The following is a 19,934-nucleotide window of genomic DNA, read 5'->3' as shown; positions in this document are numbered from 1 at the left end:
TGGTGAGAAGCAAGTTGTCCTGGCAGGCAGGTACCATACAATTTACTGGTTGGCTGCTGACCCGTACGTACTAAGTTTTGTGAATGCTGTTTTTCTGACTGTACCCCTAGAAAAGGTTTTGTTATGGCAACCACCTCAAATCTGCCATAAAGAACAGTGGTACAAAAAAAAAGTACTTAGCTTTTCTCCTGTGGTTTCCTTGAATGCTTCTGTTATATGTCCATTGCCTGCTAGTTCCTCATGTTCTCTGGCAGACCTCCTGTTTTTGATGTATTTGGAAAAGTTTTTATGCTTGAGTATATTTTTTTGGTCTACTTTATTATGTTTTTATATTTAACTTGCCAGAGTTTATGCTATTCCTCTTTTGGATAGAAGCAGAAAATAACACTATTCCACAAGTGAATGTACACATGGCATTCACAAGAGGCTCAGGTATTTGCAGTGGGTATCTGCAAATGCAACTTGTGGCTCTTTGATGTGTGCAAGACAGTTTGTCAAAGGCTGGCTGAAGAATAAAGGACTGAGCAAAATGTGGTCCAGCAACTGTAGGTTTCCATCAGCTTGCATTCTCAGTATATTCCTAGAGGGTTGTCTTTTAAATATAATTTTAAGAAAAATACAGCCAGCCTCCAACCTGAGTAATACCTGCAGCAAACTTACTAGCACAAATTATTATTTCACAGCATTTTAATAGCAACTAGTATTGTGGAACACCACTTCAGCAGGTATTGCACAAGCTGAAGGAGAAAAGTCCCTGGCCCAAACACCAAAAATGATTCTGTCCCTGTAGCTTACCTAGGACACAGCTGAATGAGCACACTCAGTACTTAGATGACTACTACATTTTAACAGTGACCCCAGAACCTTGTTGGGGCACAGATTTGCTGGGCCATTCACACTGACAGGTGGCATGCTCCACACAGAATTTGGTCAATCTCACTTTAAGGCTATGCCTGTGCGTCTGAGGTTTCCATGAGTGAGGCGTGTAAGTGTTTTGCTGAATCAGGACCCCACTTTACAAGAAATGTGCTATTAAACATGTTATACTTCATCTTAGTGTTAAGTGCTTTGTCTCCTGCTCCTTTCCCAGCTAAACTCCACCTGTGGTGAGAGTCATTCATCTTGAATTGCTTTAATGCAGTATTTAAGTATGTCATCTTGGCAACAAGGCAGTTTGCATAGCATTTCAGTGAAAGATTAAAATCCCATTCACATTTTTAATACACATTTCTCTCACATAAATTCTCACAGCTTGGTTGGAAGGTCTTGCATGAGTAATAAGGTTGTTGGCACACATACCAGATCTATTAAGTAAAGGAGAAGAATTTGTTTGTTCCTACATTTATATAAGAACTGTGAGGCTTAAGTTGCACAAAATGGTTTAAGATACTGGCATTTTATTAGCAGGACATTACTAGTCATGAGATAACACATCCTCCCCAAAATGCATCAGGGTCAGTACAGATAGATCTCCATGCACTGGTTTGAAAATTAAGCTATTGCTATATGAAGTATCTATGCAAAAGGCAGTTTTCACTGCTTATACACAAAGGTAGACTATAGCAAAAAACTTGCTCTTTTATATAACAGCCACGCTACTGAAAGTGAGCTGAATGAACTTTCTATGCGTGAATGTGTTTTTTCAAGTAAATAGGGAGTCACATTTCAGTTTGCTTTCTTTCATTCATAATTTTGGGAAGTGATCACTCAGGGTATGTAACATGCAACTCAGAAATCAGAATTCTGCAAAGCAAGTTCTCTGCTGAACTCCGCATTATCAGGTCTGAGTGATGTTTGCGCACAAATATACTGCAGTGCAGTTTTGCCCCACAGATGCTGCAAGAGTGTGACCTGGAGAACTTTGTCTCAGTATCTTTTTTTACAACATTTAGTGCCCTTGCAGTGTAGGACTGATCTGAGGTACTTTGCACATGGTGGGAATGTTCCACTGCCTTTATTTAGGGCTTTGAATTAAGCCTTCTATAAACAATGAATAACTGGTGAATATCCAGCCTTTAATATCTGTGTATGTCACCAATTTTGTGTTATTAGCAAAACATATCCCTTCCTGACAGCTTAAAGTTATATTTGCCAAACAAATGTTGTGTAGCTCCACAGTCACATTGAACAGTTTGGATTGCTTCTTTACTTCATGCTCTGTATCAAGCAATGTATTAGTTGTTATTCTCAAATTGAACATAACTCTGTTTGATATAAACCAGTAAAGAGAATTGTAAGAAAATGTGAGAGGCAGACTTAGAAGCTCATGTGCAAACACATTAAAATGTACCTATGCAATTTATGAATAAATTTGCCATGATCTGAAAGAGAATTATCAGAAAGCCAAGACAACTTTGCAGCTAAGGATCCCTTTAAGGAACAAATTATGAATGTATCTCATCCACCGCTCAAGAGGTCCAGCAGTAGTTCAGAAATGCAGAGTGCAGTTATTGGATGTCTCTAGATGCACCACAATTAGTTTGTTGATATAAGCATGGAAATGTTTGAGAGCTGGAGCAACATGGACTCAATAAGGAATGGTATTACTGATGCTGTGTGTGGTATTTTGGGGCTTTATGCAACCGTCAGTCTAGAAATTATTCAACCCAGGGAACAAATACACATTTCAAATGTTGTCACCTTATTCAGATTATGTAGCCAGTAAAATGGAGTATGACTGCTTCCTGAAAAATAATCGGGGGTAAAAACCACTATGACGGAAGGGCTATTTATGCAAAGGAACAAAATTGACACAAGAAGAGTTTAGGTTGGAAATATACAAAAGGTTTTCAAGCATCAAAAGAATGAAATTTTAGAAAGCTTCCTAATTAGAAGACTACATGCAAGCTCCCTTAGTGTTATTCTGCATCTTGCTACAGTTAGGAATTTAATTGTGAAATCCAAAACTCATTCCCAGCCATATACTCTGTGTCTGTTATTTGGGAAACAGCTCATTGTAAGAGGCTGTATTTTAATAAATGCACATTAAAGAGAGCTTTCACCCTTTCACGCATACTATAAATACATCAAAGTACGGTGCTGTGAGAACTAAGTCTCGCAAAGCCGACCTTCTCATAGGCCACATGTGAAAATCTTTATGGGGCCAAGAGGCACAATACACCTCGTACCCTGAAGAACTCTGGCAAGGACCTGCAGTCAATGACTCTCTAGGACATTTGCTGGGTGGGCATGTGGCCAAGACATGTTACACCATTAAAATAGCCCCATTCCCTGTCTCTGGCTCATTTCCATTCACCATTAGGAATCTGACTACTTGGCAGCCCTGACGTCAATACAGGCTTGCTACTGTTTAAGTGACATTGGCCTTACCTGAAACTTGCAGTCAAGACTACTCACAAGCACCGTAACATGGAGATGCACCAGTTACTGGCTGTCACTGAAGCACACTATTGCAGTGTTCAGGCGATCACTCCCTCACCGCCTTTGATAAATGCCTCCTCCAGCTCTACTTGCTCATGATGTTCCCATGCCCCATCTCCACGGCCAGACTGCTGCCCTGCCATGTCCTATGGCCTACCCTCTATGGACGGCCTGACTACACTGTTTCCCAGGCTGCACCTCCTGAGAGTGTGGAAGACTTCACCTCTCCAATCCTACCCAAGCAGGAGCAGTTTATCAGGAAGGCTGCGGCTGCACTTCGCCCTCCCACAGCCGCCTTTCTGAAGGGGGGGAACCCCCTCTTTCCCTGGGCCTCCCTGTCCGAGACAAGCCTATGTTGACGGTGGTATTTCGGGTGAATGGCCCGTGGCGGGAGAGAAGCCAGAAGCCGAGCTCGTGGCTCCCACCGCAACCACCTCCCTCAGGAACAACCTTCGCTGCCACGCGAAACAGAATGCTAAGGGCTTCAACCGCCACTGAAGGCCTAGCAAACCCCACACGGTACAGCGCGGAACACCGCCCCTTAACTGATGGATGGAGGATCCAACCAATCAGGCCGCAGGATAGACTTAGTCCTGCCTCTTCCCTTTTACAGACAAGCAGCTGGGCCAATCAGAAGGGAAGCACACCTCTCACTTCCCTTCTGACTCTCGCGAGCCGTCTCAGGTCGGCTCCCGTCTGCCCGCCGCCGAGTGACTGCGCAGCCGCCATGTTGGTTGCTATGCTGCGAGGGCTCCTCGTATGAGGGAGGCGGGCACGAGGGGAGGAGGCTGTTGTTCCTCCCCCTTCTTCCCCACAGGCGCTTGCTCACTTGCTTGCTTACCGTCAGGGAGGGCGCTTCTGCAGATCTGCGCCGCCTTTCCCCTCCCCGGTCCCCTCTGCCTCCTGGCCGGGTCTGCGCACAGGGCGATTACCGGTGTGTGTGAGGCGGAGGCGTGCCCCGTGAAGGGGAGACCAGACCAGCCCGGCGCTGCTCTGCCTGCACCCCGGCTCTCGCCTCGCCACCCCCTCCGGCCAGTCACTGAGGAAAGGGGAAAAGCAGAGGCCGGAGGGGGGGATCCGCTGCCGCCTCCCCCCTCCGGGCTTCCCCGTCCGTTCCTCCCCCAGCTCTTCCCCTTCATCCACCTCCCGGTCCCTCGGCCCAGCCGCCGCAGTACGATGTGGTCCTCGCCGCTGCGGCTGGGCACGGGGCAGCTGCTGCGGCTGCTCTCGCCGCTCCCGATGCTGCGGCTGGGGCGGTCGCTGCGGGGCAACTGAAGGCAGCGAGTGGCGCTCCCGCGCGCGGGGGTGCGGTGCGGTGCTGCGCGGTGCTGCGCGCGCGCACCCCGGCGCGTGCCCGAGCGCCTGTGGCGCGTGCCCGTGCGCGGTGCGGGGGGTCGCGGGGCGGCAGCGGCGAGCGCAGCCCCCGCACCTCTTCCCTCCGCGGTCCCCGCTCCATCTGGAAGGACGTGGCTGTTATATGAAGGTAAGGCACGGCACGGCGGCCGTTGGGGCTCCCGGGTCTCCGTGCTGGGGGGGGGAGAGGGGCGTCGGCAAGGGGGGTGATACTGTGCGCCGCATTCCTGTGCTGTGACCCCCGTCCCCCTCACGCGGCTGTGGGGGCCGCCGCTCCCCATAGCCCCTCGCTCCCCCTCACGTAACTTCGCGCACAGGTCGCCGGTGGCGGAGAGTGGCTGTGCGAGAGCCCTCTTGGTGTGGGGGTGGGGGGCGGGTGTGGGGGTGCGTCTTCTCTGTGTGTGTGTGTGTGTGTGTATGTATGTGTACCCGAAAAGAAGGGAGATCTGGAGATCCGGATCCTCTCTGGCTCAGGCGTCGGGGGGATTGTGTGGAACCGGCCGCCGGCCCGCGGAGGAGGCTCGTCAACAGCTCTTGGGGAGCGAGCTGCGGGGCCGAGGGCAGTGGGGGCAGGTTGGGGCGGTTGGAGACTCTAAAATGTGGTGAACTCTGCCGATTGCCTGAAACAGATTATTGTTTTTAACATGTTTCATATGAAAGTTTGCGTTCCTGTGCTTTCTAGGCACATGTGCGCGTTGCCCTGGTTATGGGTAAGGGAAATGGGTTTGAGTGCTGTCGTTGCATTCCTCTGGTACATTTTTAGTATCTCCCTCAAGCAGAAGGCTTGTATAATCGCCTGTGTCTGTATGCGACAGAGGATTTCGGTGTACCTGGGGATGGGTTAATTCATGTCTACTGTTGCAGCACCAGCTGGAAGAGGAATAACGTCTTTTCCTCTCAAAAAATCTTCAAGAGCTAGTTGCTAAAACTAGATAGCTGCCAGTGGAAGTGAAATATTCCCACCACTTGCCTATTCAAAGAATTTATGTCGTTTAGTTGTAAAATACATGTGAATGAACTTTGTGCTGCTACTTACCACCCTTCCAGGGCTTCAGTGTGGCCAAGCTGTTACATTATTTTAACTGTGAGATGGAAAGTATTTATGTGATTTGTGTATTACAGAAGCGCTAGTGGATCTCAGCTGAAGAGTAATTGTTACACTACAGTATGCACATACATTTTCTCACCCACGGGGCATTTTTATTGCCCTGAGCCAAACTCTGTGTTGAATGGTAGGGGGGGTTGTGAGTGCACGTTTGCCTGCCTGTTACTGGCAAATAGCTGCTCTGTAATGTTGGGAGCTGCTGGTGTGTTCACCCACATGCAGAGGTTTATGAGCTCGTCGCACAGTGAATGTGCGTTGCTGGAATACAAGAATGGGATACATTAGAATTGGTAAAACCATTTTCTTATTAGGTATGTATATTATATTGTAGGAAAGTTTTCCAGTTCATTGCCTAAACATAAAATATTCAGTATTGTAATCTTATGGATGCCATTTTCTTGACAATGGGTTTCTTGCTTCACTGACCTAAAAAGTTGTTTTTACATATAGGCATGACTCTGCCTTTGCACCATGTTGATATAATATGATTCTGGGTGATAAGCTTACAGATATGTATGTGTGTGACTATATACTTCCCAGGCACATTTATGCTTTATAAACTCAGAAATGTACCTGTTGGTCTGATTTTTTTGAGACAATTCAGTTGTCATTACAGTTTGTGTAGTTTTAGATTATGTTTGTGGTTTTGTAGGTTTTTTCTGTATTAGATTAAATCATTGCAATACAAATTTGTTTTCCTCAAAAGTAGAGATATATAAATATTTTACCTTTTGTTATATTTTCTTTATGTTTGCAGTTAAGTTTGTTTGGAATCAGGTTCACCTACTTAGGGTTTAGTTTGATGCCAGTTTCAATGTGTTGTTTGTTGCCATGCTTTACAATGTCTAATTTAGGTTATACATAGCAGTATTGATTGAACACCCTTGCTAAAAATACTTGCACTCTAGCAGCAGGTTGGATGTACTTATACTGTAGCAACAGGAAAGTTAAGCCTATACTGTTCTACGACTAGAATTAATTTATTAGCAGCTACGTTTGTAAAACATGAACAAAACCAAAATCCTGTAATCTTAGAAGTAATGCTCATGGCTCTATGGAGTGAGCTCTCTATTAATGAATGGAGTTCATGTAGTACTATTTACATGTCATTGCCATTAGCATATTTGGGTATATTGTAAGTTAATACGCAGGGTACATAATTTTGGCTGTGATCCTGCAGTGACCCCTGTTTGGGCAGAGGGATCCACCTACACAAAACTCGCTGCAGGAACTGGAGCTCAAACATTCATTCTGTAGCCATTAGTCTGATGTTTATCATGAACATTTGCTGTGTGTGAATATTTTGTATGTTTTGTTGTTAACCTTTGTGTTTGTGTGGCATGCCATGCAGGCTTCTGTGGGTGCAGAAAGCTGCAGGATTGGTGCCTAGAGTAACAGCCTAATACAGTAGTGTGTGACATGATTATTTTGGGAAAAAGAGGGTTTGAAATTTATTTCATATTGTAATTTAGTGCTCCTGAAAGGTCCTGATCAGCATTTGGGGGTTCCATCTGTCTAGGGTCTTGTTATCGTTGGTAGGTTATCTTATGAATGTTTTGTTGAATGTGTCTGGAAGTTTTGTGCATTTCTTTATGCTCACATATAAAAAGTGAAATGTGTACTCTATAATCAGATTTTGGAGAACTGAGTGGAAGTTACAAGTTGGAATATACTGGAGGAGGAGATACTCAGGATGGTTCATTTAGTCTCTTAAACTAACCTGTACATGGAAACAAAAGACAGAATGGCTTGCTCGGGCAGTTTAGACCTTTGGATGAGGTAAATGGGTTGGGGTAAGTGTCTAAGTAAAATTATGGTGGATTAAAAATTCTGCTTTAACTTTTCAGCTGATCAAAACTTAATTAAAACAAATAGTAAGGACATGCATGTGTATTATTGTTGATGTCAATGTTATATTGATAAATAGCACATTTCCGTGATTTGTCTTCTCAGGTTTTCATACTACTATTAGTTAGATCCTTTGATACATCATGATTCTGACTCATCTTTCCCTGTGTTCTGCCTCCCCACCTCCAAGTTTGGGTGTAAATTTGATCAAGATCACATGAATCCCATGCCTTCAAATCCTGGTTTTGTGTTACCTTGCTTCTATTCTCACCAGTTAGAAAATGGTCAAACAAGAGAATCTTTCAGCAGATGGTTCACTCTGCTTTTCCTTTTTTTTTTTTTTTTTTTGGTAATACTGCACTTTCACTCTGGTGCTGTCATTGTTTTATAAAATGGCCAGAGAAATTCTCATGAGTTTTATTATGCTACAGCATCAACAACTGTAAAAATGGTTTGTGTGTATATATAGTATGTGATTGTTTATTGTTTGTAACGGAAAGAAGGAACTGTGGAGGTGGAAGAAAAAGAGGAGGGGAGAATGGCCTGAGCAGGAGACAAAACCAAAAGAGCTCAGTAGTGGCCTGGTAACACAACAGCAGGTCTTTAAAGTCTGGGCCAGCTGTTCATATATGCTTGTTTGGGAACAGAAGCTATTTTTCCTTGGGGATTTGTAATCCACTGAATTAGCACAAAAATAGTTTTATATAGGCTTTTAAAAGCTTTTAATTTCTAATTTTTTTTAATTTCTGGAAGTTCTCTCTGATGCATCATAAAGTTACGTATCTTCGGGTACATATTTAAAAAATCCATTATTTCTTTTGAAGTATTTCAGAGTTATGAGAAAATTACTGCTATTTGTCACAGAATAGATTGCTTCAAGTTTACAGCAGTTAATGTGTTCACAGATGTTTTATTGATGTGTCGACATACCAGAACCAGATGTCCAGATGTAGGTTACAAGAATATGGTCTTTTATGGTGATCTGTGTTACATCATTACTAAAGCCTATGCTGCTTGTATGCTTGCTGTCCCAGTACTATGCTATAGAATATTACAGATGATGGTCAGGTAGTTGCTTAGGTAGATCACACATGCATAACTAGATGAATGTTTGTTTGAAATGTGAGAATTACACCAGGTTCTTCTTTCTCAGCTTATGCACCTTCAAAAAAACTTGGTAGGGTGATGCAATTAGACCTCTCTTGGCACATTACTTCTTAGACAAGTTATAAGGTGACTGTTGGATGATAAATGCAATTCCATATGTGTGGTTTATGAGATACTGCCGTCTCTGCAGTTACATGAGGAAGGGGGAAATGGCTAATATCTATTTAAAAATAAACAGTATTTTAATTATGAGTACTTACGATCTGTAATGAGGAATGCTCTAGGAAATACTTTGACTGATTGGGGAATGAAGTGCAGTTGCCACTTAAGAGTTTTCAGGACATCCATTAAATTTTAGAGGAAAAAATTGATAATGCATTTGCTATTGCATGTGTGTTTGTACATTGCCTTTCTCATTATTTGTTATTTTCTGCAGGGTAACTAGCCAAGAGAATAATGACTGAATTATTCTGCATGACCAAAAGCCAAAGTCTTCAAATGAAAATCAAACGTAGTGCTGCTAGAGATTAACATTTTCACATGTGGATTTTTTTTTAAATTAGAATGGTGTAAATTAGATTGAAGGAAGATGTATTCAGTTCTCTTATCAACCTGGGATTTATACTTTAAAAATTGCTAAATATCCGGTATTAAATGGTGAAAACCTAGTTCTAGCTGGGGCTTTTTTGGGATGATGTTCCAGTCTGGAGGCTTCCGTTGAATGTAATTTTGTTATTTTGTTTGATAGTTTTAATGAAGTTTTTTTTTTTTTTTTAGTAGAAATACAATTTGATTTTATGCTGTTAATTGTGTTTGGGTTATACAAATGATCCTCACGTATTTTGTCTCTAAGAGGATATTAACTTTTAAGACAGTTGGGCACACTTTAGCTTTTCCTGAGTCCTTTGGCCAGTTTATTGCATTTATGTACAAACATCTCGCTGCCTTAAGAAACCCAAATCAACCAACCCAAAAAAACCCCTAAACCAAATCCCCAAGTAATATTCTGTGTCTGTTGTGAAAGACCAGAAATGAGAAACACTGAAACTGAATGTTTGTTGACTGCAATGAAAGTTACTTTTGAAATGTTTTCTCAGATGAGAAATTATTCTAAGTCTTATATATATGTATTATGGCATTGGTCAGGCTTAAAAACAGAAATTGGAACTCTGTCTGCAGCAAGTAGCTGTCCATATAAACCAAAACATCAGCTGGTTAAAGATAAGAGCCTGCTATGTTTCCTCTGTCTCAGAGATGTGCTAACATACTTTGTCTTGGAAAAAGGTTAACAGCAGTAGTGCTGTGTTTTCTTTAGCAGTGGAAGATGGTATTTGCAGAAGAGGCAATCAAATGGATTTGATACACTGAAAAGCTGTGTTTTTTTAAAGAAGAGATTCAAGTGTGACATAGCAGAAACTTGTGTTTTCTCTTGGCTGTGCCAATAGAGATTCAGTAGAGAATAGTAATAGAAATGTTAATTTCTCTGTGTAGAGAGCTGACCACATTTTCAATAAGAATACATAGAAGTATACCTGTCAGTGGGAGAACAGTTATTGCTATTAACACTGAACTCCTGGGTTAGCATAGCTTTGGCTGGATGAATGGATAATTTCTTGAGGATGCCTTGCTTTGTATTTTCCTAAGACACATAAAAGAGTAGTGAGTTTAAAAACATGCTCATTGTAACTTAAAGTTCTTACCATAACTATTTTTTTTGGAAAAAAAAATATAAAAAAACCTAACATGGGATGTATTTCTCCTGGGACAGAATAGGATGCTTCCCAGATCTTACACCAGTGACTCAATGTGTTTACTTAAATAATTAAAAAGAAACCCACAACCGTAAATAAAGACAAAGACAAAATAATTTAGGAGGAAAATCACATAGTGAAACTGTGAGCTTGTTTGTGGTGTGGTATTTTTTTTGTTGTTTTTGTTTTTTTTTTCTTTCTGAATTCAGAAATGCATTTGGGGAGGGGGAAATGCAGACTTCCCATGAAGTTTTTTTTTTCCATGCAGATTGTGTATGTGCACTGCATATGGCAGCTTTGTATTGTCTCTAAACTGCATATAGCCTCAGTACTGTTTTTAAAGCATTCATATGAAGCCTTCATGCTCAGAAAAGGTATACTTCAGGAGAAGGGACTCGTATCAAATAGCTTGTCTTTTTAAAAATAAAATTTTATATAACTTGGAATTTGAGTTTTAAATCACTGTGGCCTGTAACCCCCAAACTGTGAGCTGCTATTAAGACTTTCCTTGGAAGTGGTTCTTGGCTTTTTTTGGGAGGCAGGCTGCTGTTAGGATTGCTACCACAATCTGTTTTTAGTACTTGAGTGCAAATGAGGCAATGGGTGAGTCCTGGGAATCCTAATCTGCAAGTAATTCTCCACTTAACTGTGTTTTAGTCTTGTGTGTTGACTCTGTAAGAAGATACGCATCCTGTTAGCTCATCTCAATGCACCTGCTTTCCTTGGAGCTGATCTCTTTAATGTTTGAAAGGATCTTTCCAGATGCAGTGTCTATGAAAAAAGATTAGAATGTGGCTGCCTCTAAAACTTAAAGAATGTATCACGTTTGTCTAAGTCTAGATGAACAAGACAGGGAAGAGAAAACGGGGAGCTGCCTTGCAGTGATTATAAAACATATCAAGTTTTGAAAAACACAATTAGGAAAGGTGAATAAGGTTTTTGTTTGTTTGTTTGTTTGTTTAATATCAGCAAATCTCATGACCAAGTGTGAAGCTGCTGCTGAAATAACTGTGGAACATGCAACCACAGGAAGGGGAAACTGAAATACAGAAGTAGCATTACAATGGAACATATAGATCAATCTGCTATGTTATGGGGTCAGTCATACCTCCAAATAATTTGAATATATTTTGGTTTGCTTGGTTTCTGTAAGCTTGAGTTAGACTCCTGACTTAGATCTTTCATTATAGAGCTAATACAGTTGCTTCTAGTCGTGCTTCTAGATTCTCAAATTCACTGTATGTCCAGCTATGTAAGGAGGGACAGAACATTAACGGTGGTAAGAGTTTTTAACTTTTATCTTTTTTAACTCTTCACTTATGAATATTTTGCTTTTTTAATTTTATGGAATATTAAAATATACCATATGAATCATATTTGTAAACCATTCAGTTTGGAAATGGCTTGAACTTTTAAATTTCTGATATTCATATTTGGGACTAAGGAAATAATTTAAATTTTGGAGATCTTTGTCAGGAAAGCAAAAGCTATTTTTTGCTTTGCTTTCCTGTGTGGTCTGATTTGCTTACTTTTTTTTTTGGCATCTTCACTTACTAGATTTGCTATTACTTTAGAGGTACTTTAAAGCATTGGTGATACAGTGTTTTCCTTTAGCTTCTAGTATAGATTTGAGTTCTTTGTTCTCTGGCTCTTGGATCTGCTGGGTAAGTGACTTGGTATCTGGGGAGGGGCAGAATGTGGTGGATATTCTCTGGGATCTGTTTGTAAAGCCCTTTTTGATTTTTCACAGTCCCTGTATTTGCAGAAACTGGATTATTCTAAAAATTTACCATAATCAAGTGAATTTTATTGACTTGAATAATAAGCATAATAAATGTATTAATTAAAGCATCTCTGCTTTCAAAAACATGCCGGTTAAAAGGCTGAGAGAGATACAGTAAGAAAATGAGGCATGAGTAATCATTAAGGATATATACAGTTACACTTAGAATAGAATTCCTCTGTAGAAGACTAGAAAATAGACTGAAAATTAACATCTCACAAGAAGTCCTCTAAGAGGAAATTCCTAAAGGAGAACTTCATTCTTGAGATTAATTAAATGAAAGATTAGAAACTCTCTAGATAGCTGTAAGCTATTTAATAAGAGTGAAGTAAGCAATTAAAAGACTCGGTTGTAGTTACCAGCAGAAGCATTGCCTTCTTTTTATGATTCTGGTGCTGCTCCCCCTCCCTATCACATATGCTCTCTCTCCTTTTACAGGAAAGCTGTATGTGAGGCTCATTAATGCTAGATGTTTTCTGTTGAAGAATTTTCATAAAAAGCATCCCTCTCTGAATAAGGGTAATGTAGATGATTACTTCTTTGGCATTGAAAACACATACGCAGTCCTGAGAAAACAGAAATAAAAGTGCTTTGTAGGAATTATACTAATGAAATGTATGTGAGAGAGTATCTTGAAAGAGAAAGCTGATTAACATCTGAAACTTCAGCTAACATTTAGCCACCTTTGAATAGAAGTTGTGTTGCCAATAAAGCTACTTTGTCAAAACTCCAGTTTCCATTTCTAAGTCACATTGATGTAAGCATTTTTCAGTCCACCTCTTTACAATATTACCCCCTCCCCCCTCCCCCCCCCCCCATATCTTCCAGACAAACAGATTAATTCAGACTGTTCTGGGAAATGATTAGACTTACTCTGGTATCTGCAAAAGGCATTTTTCACTTCTGACTTTCTTATTCATTCTGAATATGTTTTGCATTCTGCTGCACCTGGAGTACCATGACAATTGTGTGTGCTGCAACCTTTTTTACAATAAGCTGGGATGTGTTGTGTCACTGGAGATCTATCCCTTGTCTGAGGGCAGTGTGTGATAGCAAATCATGTCATTATGTTAGGGAAAAAAATATGTAACTGCAGATTGGCACTAGGTTCCCCAAGACTGAAGTAGTTGCCATAGTTCAGCAGAATTACTGTGCTACAAGTAAATGAGAAAAAACAGAAAAAATGAAGCCTGACATGTACCAAGTAGTGCTGTTATGATAATTTTAAGTTGTTTCAAAATAAGTTACTGACTACTTAAGTCATTAAAGAACAGTCTTTTTATGAGAAATATGCAAGAACAGATGTGGTCTTCAGTGAAAATAAAGATAGACTAATAAAGAAGTTTTGAAGGTAAATGTGTTAATGCTATGGGTTTTTTTTCTGCTGTAAATGGAAAGCCATGTTCTAAAAATCTGCTTTCCAGACCTATATGACTTTAATTAGTACTCAGAAAAAAGTACAGTGAAATCTTTTTTTTTTTGGTAATGTATAAATATCATTATTTTTATAACATTTAAGATGAAAACGTAATTCATTGTCAGAATTTAAGCAAAATTCTGAAAAGGAAGGGATGCCTTTCCTAGTGGCTGTTTATTGCCTTTATAATAATTCTTTGCGTCTAAGTAAAAATAATAAAAAATGCTGACTAATTATTTATCCTTTTTTTTTTTTGGTAGATTTCAAAGTGTGGAAATGGGCTTCAATTAATAGAAACCAAATTGTGTTTTAAAGGCCTAACATTTCTAAAGTTGACATAATAGCTTTATCTCCTTACAGTGTTGGTGGGATATCCAGTTGCCTTGCAAATGCTTTAAAGTGTATTAAGAATGGCATAAAAATGAATGCTTAGGAATGAGGGCATTGGAGACCCAGGTCTCAGGCCTTCAATGCACTTCCAGCACTTGCAAAGACAGTTCTACAATATATGTATTCTTAATAACTATTTTAACTAATGTTGCCTAAATCAGTAGGGAATTGTCTTTCAGAAGTGTATCTGTTTAGTGTCCATCATATAATTAATATATATTGTACACTTCCCGTATATCTGTGGACATGCTAAATAAAATCTTCATATTGTATAGTGGACAGAAGGAGTGATAACATTTTAAAAAATCTGTAAACCCATGTTTTACTGAAAAACATATTTTAAGAGTATCACAAGAATTTTTTAAAACAATATTTGAGAAGCATATAGCAATGTTCATACTTCCTCTTTAGGAGTGAAAGGGAAATGTATTTTGTACAAGACTTCATCATTTCTGCCGAACAGTGTGGTGCATGCTAGCACTTCAAAAAAATGTTGAAATGTTCTGTTGACTTTTTGCAACTTTTTTTGGCAACACTGCACTTTCCATTTATTTTGTCCCTTGTTTAGCAGTTTTTGTGTGTGTTTTCAAAAGCACTTCCATTCACCATTCAAGGAATTCAATAGAATTCTAATAGGAACTGCACATAAATAACTACAGAAATCAATGCTTCAATTCAGCCAAGAGTTTTTTGTGACTTCAAAAGCCACAAGAGCATTTATTATTAGAAACATACAATTGACTTTTCTTGTATTATCTTTTTGCATAGTGATTTGTTTTTTACCACCACAACAAGATGTTTGACAGTTTCATTTGAAAATGATGTATTTACATTTGGCATTCAAAACAGTGTAATTTTTATCTTTTCTGTGGCACTCTAATCATGTAAATTTGCATATTCGGCTCTGTGCAAAGATTATTAGTGAAATGTGCATTAGTGGATTTCTCCTCAGAGGTCAAGCAAATATTAAGTATAGTTTCCTGTTCCTGTATTGTAGTAAAAATCTAAAGAAATCTTTAATGAATGGATTTTTGGGGTTAAATTTTGTCTGTTCAGCTTATGCAATGTAAAGCATATACTCTTTTCCGAAATTCTCCATTTCCTGACTGTAGTAACTACAGAAGTAACCAACTTGCAGTAGCACAAGATTGTCTTGGAAGTACTTCCAACCTTTACTATGCACATTGCACCTTGGGCCATGTCAACTGTAACAGTCCTTTCAATCCTGAAGATTTTAGATGGATTATCCAGAGTGAGATGGTCTCAAAGAGTGTTGTTTGAGCACACTAGAATCTTTAGAATATTGATGCTGCTTTTCTTTTGAAACAGCTCCAAGATGATGTGACATGAAATACAATGCTCTATGTTCAGTAGCACTTACGGTCTTCTAAATGGACCCCTTGAGCGCTGTGGCTTTGGGGCAGCTCTTGTGCGCAGTTTCCACCAGGTTATCATCTTGAGTGTAAAGCATATCCAAAAGGAAACGGAGTTTTGTTCTGGTTGTCAGGAGGATACTTGTCAATTAGTGGATTTTACTGTATTAAAATTTTGTTTTTCACTGTTGCTGATTCTTTGAAAAACTAAGTCAAGTTAACAGTAGGAGCTTTTAGATTGCAATAGCCTTTCCCCTCTCCCCCTCCCCCAAACTCCTAATTCCTGCTCACAAGGCAGGCTGGTTCTGCGTGAGGATTATGTCATATTAGGAACTGCTTTGAAGAATTTCATCTTGTAACCAACTGGTGCCATAACCCCCTGTTTGTGTCTCTCCCAGTCCCCTTTACTTTGAAATGCAGATCAGCAGTCCCATCATCATCTACCTTGTTACACTGAGCAGATGCTGGTGGTGGGTGCATGTTTGGGTACTTGAAAAACATTTCGGCTAGATGGAGAGGTAGAGAAACATGGCCTGTCCTAATATTTGAAGTGGAAAGACTATGCAGGTGAACTTACACTGCACCTTGAGAAGGGTTTTAATGGTGATGAAGGGGAAGAGAGGCAAGGTAGAGAGCATGGTGAGGAGAAAGACTAGTAACACAGTATCGTAACTGTAGTTCCATTAGTGTTCAGTGTTGTCACTTGGAATCATATGCATTTAGGATTTGAGTGCTGCCACAGTGTTATCTTAGAAAAAAGATAAAGGAAGGGAAGTCAGACCTTCTTTTGGTTCCTCAAAGTTCTTCCCCACTTCCTTTTACCACTTCTGTATAATTCAGATTGCATTTGAGTAAGCTGCTTTCATCTTGACAATTAATGTCGTTTGAGCATCTACAAAGTTGGTATGCTAATGTCTGCATTTCAACTGACTGATAGGTACACCAAAACCTATCTTATGTTTATCAGTGCAACATAAAGCTTCTTTTAATTTCACTGGCTGTTCAGCATTTACAGAAACCAGATGATGGAACGCTGCTGGCACAGTTTCTAAGCCTAATGTCTGAAGTTTATAAAACATGGTTTTCTTCCTGAAACACATGCTGGCCCTTCCTCTGTTCTTGTAGGTGCTTGGTATTTAACTGGTATATAAGCCAGAATGAAAGAAACAGTAATGGGTATCTAAAACTTATGGGTTTGTTATGGAAACTTGGTTCTGTTAAGGGGCAGAAAAGGCTTTTTAGATTTGTCTGAAAGTAAGCATTCATTGGGGTTTTAGGTTTGTGAGTCTTCTGCTTCCTTATGAAACCCAATTTTTGACAGTAGGCAAGACAAACCAGACACCTTGTGTTTTTCTTGAAACCATCATGGATATTATCCATCCCCTCTTGCACTGCTGCTTTTACATAGCTAATCCCAAATGTACCAGTGGAGAGGAAAAGAACATTTATAATTAGTTTTGACTGCAGAAAAGAGAAACAGAGAAAAGAATCAGAAAAGAGAAGGGGGAGGGAGGATGACTGGAAAGAAACAGTCTTCTCAACTCTTGCAAGTAGTTGCCAGAAAATCTAAAGTGTGGAGGTATTAAAATGCATTATTAGTATGGAGCAAAAAAGACTTCATTGCTTGATAGAGTGCGCTGTTTTGTACAGCCTATCATGTAATCCCTTGTGTTGAACATCCTTTCAAACTTGTTGACATTCCTTATACCCTGTTTGTAGAACAGATGGTTAGAAATTTACCTCAGACACAAAAAATACTGTCTTAAATTTGGATTAAATTATTCTCTGATTGCTTTATTAATTGTGTTTTGTACTCATCATTCATTTTCCAGAAGTGCTTTCTCCTGCCTGGGCAGTGTGTCTGTAAGTTTGTTGCTCTCCTCCATATCATTTAGGAACAAGTATCTAATTGGTGTTAGCATTTTAAACTTCTTAATAAATGTTCCATCAGCTATGTATGGAGAAAAAATTGTGTTTCAAAGTGCTTGAAAACTTTGATGCATACAGTTTTTGCAGTCTCAGGTGAATCAATCTGAATTCTTTCTGATTTATCATTATTGTGCTTTTTCAAGTATTTCTTTCTGGTACTGGAACAGTCTCTCGACGGTTCTTAATTGATTTATGTCTCTCTGTTTAGAAAAAAAAAAAAAAAGAAGGGTCTGAGCTTTTGCAATACTGAGCAGCAAGAGAGAGGACCTTCATCTGTCCCATGGGCTGTACCTTCATCTGTCCTGTGCGCCTGACTAAGCATCCTCATATGAGGAATTCCCTGTCTACAGAAGCATGACATAGCTGGTTTATGTTTGCATCTTATGACCTACTAAAAATACTCTCTTTCCTTCCCACTTACCTTCTAAGATCCTGGTCTGCAGAATCGGTTTATAACTGCTATGTATACAAAAATCTCTATTTTTGCAGTGGGTTATGCCTGCTTGGGAGAGTATAGAAATTGTCCAAACTCTGAAAATAAATGTTTCTTGAAGATAGCTTTCTAACTAGATTTTAAAGAATAAATCTTGTTCTTGTGTTCTGGAGACACAGTAGGAATTATTTCTTTCCCCTAAGTTTACACGTGTTTTACTGTGAATGAAATAGATCTTAATTGAGTCTCAGTAAATGACTGGAAACAGTGTTCATGAGGAGTTATGGAAGTTGCTGGGATTAGTAAGGAAAGCACAAATTGGATCAGAAGCTGACCATAGAGAAGACTGCAAATGGCTGTACCGTAAAAGCAGCTAACAGGATGGAGAGAGATTATTAGTCATGCTCTTCAAATATCAGTCTTGAAATTATTCCTGTCTGATTACATTTGTTAACAACCTTGGTGCAAGAAATATGTCTCTTGCTCTTAAAAGCTGCAGATAACTCAGAGTTTCAATTTTTTTATTTTTTTTTTTTAATCCTGTAAGGAAATTAAGATAAACCCATAGATTAAGTACTAAAAAAAAAGTCAGTACAATTTAATTATATGAAATCAAATATTTAATGCATAAGAGCATATCTTTGGTTTAGGAATCATGAATTGGTAAGTAGGAGGGATTTGGGAATGCTGATAGTAATTAAGTAACAACTCGCAATATGAAGTACCAGCAAGGCTTAACCCACTGAATAGTTGTCAGCCTTTCAGTGTCAGAGCAGGATGTACCTAATAATTTCTGCTCTCTGTCTGCACTGGCTAATGGTTTTTGTCACTGACTTGGATAACACAAGAGAATTGGGAACAGCAAGTCTAAAGTTTTGCTCGCAGCATCAGCTAGGGGTGACTGTGAATCTATCCAAGGAAGAAGTTTCAGTGCAGAATACTTCTTGAAACTTGGCAAGGCAAAGTAAGATCAAATTCTTTAGTCTGTAGAATATAGTGTGTCTCTTAAAAATGAATTTAGAAATAACATAGCACCTCCTCATAGCAGCCTTCCAATATACGCAGGGGGCCTACAAGAATGCTGGAGAAGGACTCTTCCTTCATCAGGTACTGTAGCAATAGAACGGGGTAATGAGTTCAAACTTAAACAGGGTAGATATAGATTAGATATAAGGAAGAAGTTCTTCACTATGAGGGTGGTGAGGCACTGGAATAGAGCGCCTAGAGAAGTTATGGCTGCCCCATTCCGGGCAGTGTTCAAGGCCAGCCTGGACAGAGCCTTGAGCAACCTGGTCTAGCAGAAGGTGTCCCTGCCCACGGCAGGGGATTGAAACTAGATCATGTTAAGGTCCTTTCCAACCCTACCCATTCTGTGATTGTAAAACTATTTTCAAATAAATACATCAATCATTTTAAAGTTTAGACTGTTTCTGTTGCACAGTTGTTTTCCAGACTTTCTTTACTTTTCGCATGAGAATACACTTGGAAACAAAAAGCATTCTTTGGGAGTTTTGAAATGTCTTAGCTTTTAAAAGGAATTACATAAATCAGATTTCAACTCCAAGACACATTTTCAATTTTAATATTAATATTAAAAACTTAGTTTTAACAGTAACCTATATTATAGGTAGGTAGAACTTTTGGTAACAAACTGAAATAATGGCCTCACACTTCAGGAGATTTATGCTGAAACCAGCTGGGGTCGTAAAAGAAATTCTGTCTCTGTCCCCATTTCTCTGAAATAGAATGCTGGTACTTGGTCCGATATTAGGACAGCCAAAAGGTTGATCAACAGGAACATCTGGATCTGAGTGTCAAATGGCCCCATGTGGCAATACAACTAATTGCAGCTTATTAAGATGTGTCCTACTTCAGATTTACAGGATTTGCAGTAAGATTATCAGTCAGTTATGCTTTTTTCCCTCTCTCTTCAGAGTTTGTAAAAATATAGGAAGGGGAAGAAACCCTTTATTTGTTTCTGAACAATTGATGTAATTTTAATAATTGTGTGGAGTAGGTAATGTTCTTTAAAGGCTTTTGTACATCTGCTGCGTGGACTGCTCT

The 19,934-nt window shown here is 39.7% G+C and overlaps 1 protein-coding gene across 2 annotated transcripts in view; it reads left to right on the top strand.

Moving 5' to 3' along the window:
- The first annotated feature begins 4,778 nt into the window (after window positions 1-4,778).
- The window catches only part of PTPN4 (protein tyrosine phosphatase non-receptor type 4), a 112,214-nt gene continuing 97,058 nt past the window's right edge, over window positions 4,779-19,934 (top strand). The window contains exon 1 of one of the 2 annotated variants that reach the window (XR_004549545.1): window positions 4,779-4,864. The gene's annotated coding sequence lies outside the window, so the exon portion shown is untranslated. The remainder of the gene's footprint in view (window positions 4,865-19,934) is intronic. The other variant, XM_034061683.1, reaches the window with a different exon arrangement.

Source organism: Melopsittacus undulatus, chromosome 4 (assembly GCF_012275295.1).
Source record: "Melopsittacus undulatus isolate bMelUnd1 chromosome 4, bMelUnd1.mat.Z, whole genome shotgun sequence".
In the NCBI taxonomy this organism is placed as follows: Eukaryota; Metazoa; Chordata; class Aves; order Psittaciformes; family Psittaculidae; genus Melopsittacus; species Melopsittacus undulatus.
The sequence above is the reverse complement of the archived record's forward strand: the minus strand, read 5'-3'. Positions and strand labels throughout refer to the sequence as shown.